A 12,568-nucleotide genomic window follows, 5' to 3' on the forward strand; every position below is an offset into this window, starting at 1 on the left:
AAGTTTTCGTTCACTAAATTCTTCTAAAACTGATTGAAAATCTAATTTCCTTGAGTCTTCACTTTCAATCAACATAATTGCTAAACTAATTAATCTATCCTGATTCATTGTTGATATCAGATAGTTTTTCATTGGTTTTAGCCTGTAAAATGATCTCTCTCCAAAAGCAGCGCGGGGCCCTTTTGAAACCCTACCATCTCCATTCACCCTACCACCCCATCCACCCATTCCTTCAAACCACTCCCATCCATCCGTTACTCCCTGCCAACCAAACCACCCAAACCTCCCAACCAACCCTTCCTCAATTAAAAATAGACAAATAATATTAATAATAATAAATTAAATTAGATTCACATATTTATTAACCATTTTTAATAAATATTCTTTTACCTTTCTCTTAAAATCCAAAAGATGTTCAGCCACCCTAATGCTCACTGGTAAAGAATTCCAGACGGCAGTTCCAAGAAACTATAATTGGAATCCTGATCTCGCGCTACCTCTAAGTTCAACTACCAAATTTCCACTGTTCCTCGTATAATATTGCATGAATAACACAGTTAGCAGGGTAAATACCACGAAAAATACTTGGAACTCAATTATGCACGCACTGGAAGACAAAAACTGCTGCTTGATAGTCACGTAGTTGACCCATGTTGGGCAAATTTGAAGCCTTGAAGCAAGCACTTATATCGTTCACATCTTTCAAATAGTTGCCTATGATCCTCACTGCTTTGTTTTGAAGAATTTGAACTCTTTTGAAGTTGCTGTAAAAGTTACTGCTTCAGATAAGACAACCATATGATATGTATGGATAGGCAGTGTAGCGGTAAATCATCAGTTGAATCTGCTTTGGCAAAACATGCTGAAGTCTACGGAGTATCCCAATTCCTCTTGCAATTTTGGTAGAAATAACATCACTATGATGCTTCCATGATAGGTTTGAGTCTATGAAAAATCTCAGGTAATGTACAGTATTAACTTGATACACCGGCTTCCCAGACAGAATAACTAGACTACCTAGCATCAACAGGTGCGCCTACTCCGCAGAAATTCATTAGGAAAGTTTTTTCACGTTGACACACAGTAAACTGAGGCTCATAAAAATATCCAGTCTCCTTAGCACATCATTAGCTTTCAACACCAGCTCTTCAATTGATTTTGCACATACTGTCAAAGCTGTATCATCAGCAAACGTAGTAACACAGAAATCTTGAAGATAAAAGCGTACCGCGTCGACGTACACAAGATAAACAAGGGGACATAAAACCGAACCTTGCGATACTCCACGTTTTAATGGATAAGAAGACGAAGCCACATCATTTAGCACTACACGCAGGGATCTTCCATGAAGATAACTATCCAACCACTGAAGGGAGGGGCCACGAATTCCCATACACTTCAGTCTGTCAAGCAAGATCTTCAAATCTACGGTATCGAATGCCTTTCTAATATCAATGACAATTGACATAAGCAACTAGCCTTTATCCGACGCACCACTTACACACTCCACCAAATGCTGCAAGGCATGCGTTGTGGAGCGTCCCTTACGGAATCCAAATTGAGTCTCACTGAGTAAATTATTCACCTGCAAAAAATCATAGAGGCGCTTGTGGACGACTTTTTCTAATGTTTTTGAAAAAAGAGGTAAAATCGATATCGGTCTCCAGTTTTCAATATCAATTTTGCAGCCACTTTTATGGAGGAGTATGACCTTTGCGAATTTAAGCTGTTCAGGGAACTTACCCTTTTCTAGAGAAAGGTTTATAATAAAAACCAGACAGGGTAGTATGTAGCCTAAAATCACTTTTAGCCCTCGAAGGGACAAGCCATCAGCTCCAGCTGAATTAGACTTCAGTGACTTTATAATCTTACTCACTTCTTTACTGGTACACATACTAGAACTCATTTCCAAAGGTTCACCTCTTTCATCCCGGATATTATTGCACAGCATTTCTATGTACTTATTATAATTACTAGTTTGCAATTCACCAAATTTTATTCACTATTGTACCTTTATCATCACTGTCACATCCACTTAAACATACTTCTTCACTACTCTTATCTCCCTTGCCACTAACAAGATCATTTATTGCCCTCCATGTATCTTTCATGTTTCCTTTACTATCCTCAAATTTGCGGCTATAAAATTCAGAGATTGGTCTTCGTCAGAGCTTATTCACTAAATTCCTCTGTTTTCTTAAATAGGTCAAATGATTCATCGCTCTGAGCATCCAAATATTTCTCATATAGCCTATTTCCTAGTTCTATTTCACCAATTGTTTCCATCGATATCCATGGCTTTCGTGGAATAAGTTTTTTCGACTTTAAAGCATTTAAAGGGCATGTTCTTTCATAAATAGGTAAAATGGTTGACATAAGGCTATCTAATGCTCTAGAAGGGCATTCTTTTTCTTCAAGAACTGGGTTCCATTCAACAATACTAATTTCTTATGCAAATTTGTGGAGATTTTCTTTTTTCATATATCTAGTTACGACCTTCTTATTTCGCATTTTTTTCACAGGGCGATTAATTGTAGCTATGACCGGAAGATGGTCAGATCCCAGGAAAACTATCACATCAGCAAAGCTCTTGTGAAGATCATTCGATCGGACAAAAATATTGTCGATTAATGATTCACTTTTTGAAGTTACACAGGTAACCCACCCAGAAACACAGGTAAAATGAGTGAGAGAGACAAAAACACATACAAATAAGTAGACTCAGACACACAAACCGAGAAAGACATGCATTGGAATAAGAAAACACCCGTCCATACACACAGGCAAAAAGAGTGAGATAGAAAAAAACACATACAAATACGTAGATTCAGACACACAAACTGAGAAAGACATGCATTAGAATAAGCAAACACCCGCCTAGAAAGACATACAAATACGTAGATTCAGTCACACAAACTGAGAAAGACATGCATTGAGATAAGCAAACAGCCACCCAGACACACATGTAAAAATAGTGAGAGAGACAAAAACACATACAAATACGTAGATTCAGACACACAAACCGAGAAAGACATGCATTGCAATAAGCAAACACCTGCCCAGACACATAGGTAAATAGAGTGAGAGGGACAAAAACACATACAAATAAGTAGATTCAGACACACATAGTGAGAGAGATATGCATTGGAATAAGCAAACACCCTCCCAGACACACAGGTAAAAATAATGAGAGAGACAAAAACACATACAAAAACGCAGATTTAGACACACACACCGAGAAAGACTTGCATTGGAATAAGCCAACACCCGCCCCGACACACAGGCAAAAAAGTGAGTGAGACAAAAACACATACAAATACGTAGATTCAGACACACAACCCGAGAAAGCCATGCATTGGAATAAACAAACATCCGCCCAGAAACACAGGCAAAAGGAGTGAGAGAGACAAAAACACATAAAAATACGTATATTCAGAAACACAAACTGAGAAAGACATGCATTGGAATAAGCAAACATCCGCCCAGACACATAGGCAAAAAGAGTGATAGAGACAAACACACATACAAATACGTAGATTCAGTCACACAAACCGATAAAGACATGCATTGGAATAAGCAAACACCGGCCCAGACACACAGGCGAAAAGAATGAGAGAGACAAAACACATACTAATTCGTAGATTCAGACACACAAATCGAGAAAAACATGCATTGGAATAAACAAACACCCGCCCAGACATACAGGCAAAAAGAGTGAGAAAGACAAAAACACATACAAATACGTAGATTCATACACACAAACCGAGAAAGACATGCATTGGAATAAGCAAACACCCACCCAGACACACAGGCAAAAAGAGTGAGAGAGAAAAAAACACATACAAATACGTAGATTCAGACGCACAAACTGAAAAAGACATGCATTAGAATAAGCAAACACCCGCCTAGACTTACAGGCAAAAAAAGTGAGAGAGACCAAAACACATACAAATACGTAGATTCATACACACAAACCGAGAAAGACATGAATTGGAATAAGCAAACACCCGCCCAGACATACAGGCAAAAAGAGTGAGTTAGACAAAAACACATACAAATACGTAGATTCAGACACACAAACCGAGAAAAAGTTGCATTGGAATAAGCAAACACCCATCCAAACACATAGGCAAAAAGAGTGAGAGAGTCATAAACACATACAAATACGTAGATTCAGACACATAAACCGAGAAAGACATGCATTGGAATAATCAAACACCCACCAATACAAACAGTCAAACCCAATGAGAAATATAACAACAAATAAAAATAGGTAGATTAAGTCACACACCCCGAGAACGAAGTGCGATGTAAGAAGAACAAACCCACCAAGAAGAACAGGCAAAAAGACCGAGAGAGACAAAAACAAATACACAGACGTAGATTCAGACACACAAACCGAGAAAGACATGCATTGGAATAAGCAAACACCCGCCAAGACACACAGGCAAAAAGAGCGAAAGAGACAAAAACACATAAAAATACGTAGATTCAGTCACACAAACTGAGAAAGACATGCATTGAAATAAGCAAACAACCACCAAGAAACACAGGCAAAAAGAGTGAGAGAGACTAAAAAACATACAAATACTTAGATTCAGACACACAAACTGACAAAGACACGCATTGGAATAAGCAAACATCCGCCCAGACACACAGGCAAAAAGAGTGAGAGGGACAAAAACACATACAAATACTTAGATTCAGACACACAAACTGAGAATGACATGCATTGGAATATGCAAACACCCACCCAGACACACAGGTAAAAAGAGTGAGAGAGACAAAAACACATACGAAACGCAGATTCAGACACACACACCGAGAAAGACTTGCATTGGAATAAGCCAACACCCACCCCGACACACAGGCAAAAAAGTGAGTGAGACAAAAACACATACAAATACGTAGATTCAGACACACAACCCGAGAAAGCCATGCATTGGAATAAACAAACACCCGCCCAGACACACAGGCAAAAGGAGTGCGAGAGACAAAAACCCATACAAATACGTATATTAGGAAACACAAACTGAGAAAGACATGCATTGGAATAAGCAAACATCCGCCCAGACACATAGGCAAAAAGAGTGATAGAGACAAACACACATACAAATACGTAGATTCAGTCACACAAACCGATAAAGACATGCATTGGAATAAGCAAACACCGGCCCAAACACACAGGCGAAGAGAGTGAGAGAGACAAAACACATACTAATTCGTAGATTCAGACACACAAATTGAGAAAGACATGCATTGGAATAAGCAAACACCCAGCCAGACACACAGGTAAAACGAGTGATAGAGACAAAAACAGATACAAATACGTAGATTCAAACACACAAACCGAGAAAGACATGCATTGGAATAAGCAAACACCCACCCAGACAAACAGGGAAAAAGAGTGAGAGAGACAAAAACACATACAAATACGTAGATTCAGTCACACAAACCGAGACAGACATGAATTGGAATAAGAAAACACCGCCCAGACACACAGGCAAAAAAAGTGAGAGAGACAAAAAGACATACAAATACGTAGATTCATACATACAAACCGAGAAAGACATGCATTGAAATAAGAAAACATCCGCCCAGACACACAGGCAAAAAGAGTGAGATAGACAAAAACACATACAAATACGTAGATTCAGACACACAAACCGAGAAAAACTTAAATTGGAATAAGCAAACACTCACCCAAACACACAGGCAAAAAGAGTGAGAGAGACAAAAACACATACAAATACGTAGATTCAGACACATAAATCGAAAAAGACATGCATTGGAATAAGCGAACACCCGCCCAGACACACAGGTAAAAAGAGCGAGAGATACAAAAATACATGCAAATACGTAAATCCAAACATACAAACCCAAAAAGATAAGCACTGGAATAAGCAAAAAACCGCCCATACACAAAAGCAAAAGAGTAAGCGAGAAAAAAACATACAAATACCTAGATTCAGACACACAAACCGAGACAGACATGCATTGGAATAACCAAACACATGCCCAGACACACAGGTAAAAAGAGTGAGAGAGACAAAAACACATACAAATAAGTAGATTCAGACACACAAACTGAGAAAGACATGCATTGAGATAAGCAAACACCCGCCCAGACACACAGGCAAAAAGAGTGATAGTCACAAAAACACATAAAATAACGTAGATTAAAAAGAAAAAACCAAAAAAATCTTTCATTGCAATAAGCCAACACCTGCCAAGAGACACAAGTACACCGTGCGAGAGGGAAAAACACAGACAAATGAGTAGATACAGATACACATACTGAGAAAAACATGCATCGGAATAAGCAAACACCCGCCCAGACACACAGGTAAAAATAATGAGAGAGACAAAAACACATACAAAAACGCAGATTTAGACACACACACCGAGAAAGACTTGCATTGGAATAAGCCAACACCCGCCCCGACACACAGGCAAAAAAGTGAGTGAGACAAAAACACATACAAATACGTAGATTCAGACACACAACCCGAGAAAGCCATGCATTGGAATAAACAAACATCCGCCCAGAAACACAGGCAAAAGGAGTGAGAGAGACAAAAACACATACAAATACGTATATTCAGAAACACAAACTGAGAAAGACATGCATTGGAATAAGCAAACATCCGCCCAGACACATAGGCAAAAAGAGTGATAGAGACAAACACACATACAAATACGTAGATTCAGTCACACAAACAGATAAAGACATGCATTGGAATAAGCAAACACCGGCCCAGACACACAGGCGAAAAGAATGAGAGAGACAAAACACATACTAATTCGTAGATTCAGACACACAAATCGAGAAAAACATGCATTGGAATAAACAAACACCCACCCAGACACACATGTAAAAAGAGTGATAGAGACAAAAACACATACAAATACGTAGATTCATAAACACAAACCGAGAAAGACATGCATTGGAATAAGCAAACACCCACCCAGACACACAGGTAAAAAGAGTGAGAGAGAAAAAAACACATACAAATACGCAGATTCAGACACATAAACCGAGACAGACATGCATTGGAATAAACAAAGACCACCCAGAAACACAGGCAAAAAGAGTGAGAGAGACAAATACACATACAAATATGTAGATTCAGACACAAAAACAGAGAAAGACATGCATTGTAATAAGCTAACACCCGCCCAGAAACAAAGACAAAAAGAGTGAGAGAGACAAAAACACATACAAATAGTTAGATTCAGACACACAAACCGAGAAAGACATGTATTGGAATAAGCAAACACCCGCTCAAACACACTGGCAAAAAGAGTGAGAGAGAAAAAAAAACATACAAATACGTAGATTCAAACACACTAACCGAGAAAGAAATGCATTACAATAAGCAAACACCTGCCCAGACACACATGTAAAAAGAGTGAGAGATACAAAAACACCTACAAATACATATATTCAGACACACAAACTGAGAAAGACATGAATTGGAATAAGCAGACACCCGCCCAGACACACATGCAAAAAGAGTGAGAGAGACAAGACACATACAAATACGAAGATTCAGTCAAACAAACCGAGAAAGACATGCATTAGAATAAGCAAACATCCACCCAGACACACAGACAAAAGAGTGAGAGAGACAAAAACACATACAAATACGTAGATTAAGACACACAAACCGAGAAAGACATGCATTGGAATAAGCAAACACCCGCCCAGACACACCGGCAAAAAGAGTAAGAAAGACAAAACAACACATAAAAATACGTAATTCAGACACACAAACCGAGATAGACATGTACTAGAACAAGCAAACCCCGCCCAGACACACAGGCAATAAGAGTGAGAGAAAAAAAAAACACATACAAATAATTAGATTAAGACACAGAAACCGAGAAAGACATGCATTGGAATAAGCAAACCCCGCCCAGACACACAGGCAAAAAGAGTGAGAGAGACAAAAAAACATAAAAATACTTAGATTCAGACACACAAACCGAGAAAGACATGCATTGGAATAAGCAAACACCCCCCCAGACACACAGGCAAAAAGAGTGAGAGAGACAAAAACACATACAAATACGTAGATTCCGACACGAAAACTGAGAAAGACATGCATTGGAATAAGCAAACACCCGCCCAGACACACAGGCAAAAAGAGTGAGAGAGACAAAAACACATACAAATACGTAGATTCAGGCGCACAAACTGAAAAAGACATGCATTAGAATAAGCAAACACCCACCTAGACTTACAGGCAAAATAAGTGAGAGAGACAAAAAGACATACAAATACGTAGATTCAGACAAACAAACCGAGAAAGACATGAATTGGAATAAGTAAACACCCGCCCAGACATACAGGCAAAAAGAGTGAGGTAGACAAAAACACATACAAATACGTAGATTCAGTCACACAAACTGAGAAAGACATGCATTGAAATAAGCAAACAACCGCCAAGACACACAGGTAAAAAGAGTGAGAGAGACAAAAACACATACAAATACATAGATTCAGACACACAAACCGAGAAAGACTTGCATTGGAATAAGAAAACACCCGCCCAAAGACACAGGTAAAAAGAGTGAGAGAGACAAAAACACATACAAATACGTAGATTCAGTCACACAAACTGAGAAAGACATGCATTGAAATAAGCAAACAACTACCAAGACACACAGGTAAAAAGAGTGAGAGAGACAAAAACACATACAATTACGTAGATTCAGACACACAAACCGAGAAAGACTTTCATTGGAATAAGAAAACACCCGCCCAAAGACAAAAGTAAAAAGAGTGAGAGAGACAAAAACACATACAAATACGTAGATTCAGACACAAAATCTGAGAAAGACATGCATTGGAATAAGCAAACACCAACCCAGACACACAGGTAAAAAGAGTGAGAGAGACAAAAACACATACAAAAACGCAGATTCAGACACACACACCGAGAAAGACTTGCATTGGAATAAGCCAACACCCGCCCCGAAACACAGGCAAAAAAGTGAGCGAGACAAAAACACATACAAATACGTAGATTCAGACAAACAAACCGAGAAAGCCATGCACTGGAATAAACAAACACCGGCCCAGACACACAGGCAAAAAGAGTGAGAGAGACAAAAACACATACAAATACGTATATTCAGATACACAAACCGAGAAAGACATGCATTGGAATAAGCAAACACCCGCCCAGACACACAGGCAAAAAGAGTGAGAGAGACAAAAACACATAAAAATACGTAGATTCAGTCAAACAAACCGAGAAAGACATGCATTGGAATAAACAAACACCCTCCCAGACACACAGGTAAAAAGAGTGAGAGAGAAAAAAACACATACAAATACGCAGATTCAGACACATAAACCGAGAAAGACATGCATTGGAATAAACAAAAACCGCCCAGACACACACGCAAAAAGAGTGAGAGAGACAAAACACATACAAATACGTAGATTCCGACACACAAACTGAGAAAGACATGCATTGGTATAAGCAAACACCCGCCCAGATACAAAGACAAAAAGAGTGAGAGAGACAAAACACATACAAATACGTAGATTCAGACACACAAACTGAGAAAGACATGCAATAGAATAAGCAAACAACCGCCCTGACACACAGGGAAAAAGAGTGGGAGAGACAAAAACATATACAAATACGTAGATTCAGACACACTAACCGAGAAAAAAATGCATTACAATAAGCAAACACCCACCCAGACACACATGTAAAAAGAGTGAGAGAGACAAAAACACCTACAAATACATAGATTCAGACACATAAACTGAGAAAGACATGCATTGGAATAAGCAAACACCGAGAAAGACATGCATTGGAATAAGCAAACACCCACCCAGACACACAGGTAAAATGAGTGAGAGAGACAAAAACACATACAAAAACAGGCTAAAATTCCAGACACAAAGGCAAAGAGAGTGAGAGAGACAAAACACATACAAATACGAAGATTCTGTCACACAAACCGAGAAAGAAATGCATTGGAATAAGCAAACATCCGCCCAGACACACAGGCAAAAAGAGTGAGAGAGACAAAAACAAATAAAAATACGTAGATTCAGACATACAAACTGAGAAAGACATGAATTGTAATAAGCAAACACCAGCCCAGACCGCCAGGCAAACATTGAGTAAGTGACATATACACAAACTTATATGTAGAGTCTGTAACACAACCCGTGAAAGACATGCATTGGAATAAGCAAACACCCTCCCAGACACACAGACAAAAAGAGTGAGGGAGACAAAAAACTTAAAAATACGTAGATTCTGACGCACAAACCGAGGAAGGAATTCATTGGAAATAGCAAACACTAGTAAAGTCACAACGACAAGAAGGAAAGGATAGACAAAAACATGAACAAATACATCGATTTAGACACTCACACAGTGAAAAACATGCATTGGAATAAGCAAACAACCACCCAGACACACAGGCAAAAAGAGTGAGATAGAAAAAAACACATACAAATACGTAGATTCAGACGCACAAACTGAAAAAGACATGCATTAGAATAAGCAAACACCCGAACATACACACAGGCAAAAAGAGTGAGAGAGACAAAACATATACAAATACGTAGATTCAGACACAAAAAGCGAGAAAGACATGTATTGGAATAAACAAACACCCTCCCAGACACACAGGCAAAAAGAGTGAGAGAGACAAATACGTAGATTCAGTCACAAAAAGTGAGAAAGACATGCATTGAAATAAGCAAACAACCGAAAACACATACAAAAACACATACACATACAAATACGTAGATTCAGGCACACAAACCGAGAAAGACATTAATTGGAATAAGCAAAAACCCGCCCAGACATACAGGTAAAAAGAGTGAGAGAGACAAAATCACATACAAATACGTATATTCAGACACACAAACCGAGAAAGACTTGCATTGGAATAAGCCAACACCCGCCCCGACAGACAGGCAAAAAAGTGAGCGAGACAAAAACACATACAAATACGTACATTCAGACAAACAAACAAAGAAAAACATGCATTGGAATAAGCAAACACCCACCCAGAAACACAGACAAAAAGAGTGAGAGAGACAAAAGCAAATACTAATACGTAGATTCAGACACACAAACCGAGAAAGACACTCATTGAAATAAGCAAACACCCACCCAGACAAACTGGAAAAAGAGTGATAGAGACAAAAACACATACAAATACGTAGATTGAGACACATAAACCGAGAAAAATATGCATTGGAATAAGCAAACACCCGCCCAGACACACAAGAAAAAAGAGTGAGAGAGACAAAAACAAATACAAATACGTAGATTCAGACACACGAACCGAGAAAAACATGCATTTGATTTAGCAAACACCTACCCAAACACTGAGGCAAAAAGAGTCAGAGAGAAAAAAACACATACAAATAAGTAGATTCAGACACACAAACCGAGAAAGACATGCATTAGAATAAGCAAACACCCGCCCAGACACAAAGGCAAAAAGAGTGAGAGAGACAAAAACACATACAAATACTTAGATTCACACACAAAAACCGAGAAATACATGCATTGGAATAAGCAAACACCCGCCCAGACACAGGCAAAAAGAGTGAGAGAGACAATAAAAAATACAAATACGTAGATTCAGACACACAAACCGAGAAGTACATGCATTGGAATAAACAAACAACCGCCCAGACACACAGGCAAAAAGAGTGAGAGGGACAAAAATACATACAAGTACGTATATTCGGACACACAAACCGAGAAAGAAATTCATTGTAATAAGCAAACACCCGCCCATACACACAGGCAAAAGGAGTGAGAGAGACAAAAAAAAACAAATATGTAGATTCAGACACACAAACCGAGAGAGACTTGCATTGGAATAAGCAAACACCCACTCTGAAACACAGGCAAAAAGAGTGAGAGAGACAAAAACACATACAAATACGTAAATTCAGACACACAAAACGAGAAAGACATGCATTGGAATAAGCAAACACACGCCCAGACACACAGGAAAAAAGAGTGAGGTAGACAAAAACACATACAAATACGTAGATTCAGACACACAAACCGAGAAAAACTTAAATTGGAATAAGCAAACACCCACCCAAACACACAGGCAAAAAGAGTGAGAGAGACAAAAACACATACAAATACGTAGATTCAGACACATAAATCGAAAAAAACATGCATTGGAATAAGTAAACACCCACCCAGACAAACAGGCAAAAAGAGTGAGAGAGACAAAAACACATGCAAATACGTAGATTCAGTCACACAAACCGAAAACGACGTGCATTGGAATAAGCAAACACCAGCCCATAAACAGAGGAAAGAAGAGTGAGAGGGACAAAAACAAATACAAATACCTAGATTCAGACACATAAAGCAAAAAAGACATGCATTGGAATAAGCAAACACCCGCCCAGACACACAGGTAAAAAGAGCGATAGTGAAAAAAACACATTAAAAAACGTAGATTCAGTCACACAAACCGAGAAAGACATGCTTTGGAATAAGCAAACACCCGCACAGACACAAAGGCAAAAATAGTGAGAGAGACAAAACAC

The sequence above is a fragment of the Artemia sp. Qi Xiang Cuo genome, unplaced genomic scaffold (assembly GCF_049724085.1).
Source record: "Artemia sp. Qi Xiang Cuo unplaced genomic scaffold, ASM4972408v1 HiC_scaffold_3025, whole genome shotgun sequence".
Lineage (NCBI taxonomy): Eukaryota > Metazoa > Arthropoda > Branchiopoda > Anostraca > Artemiidae > Artemia > Artemia sp. Qi Xiang Cuo.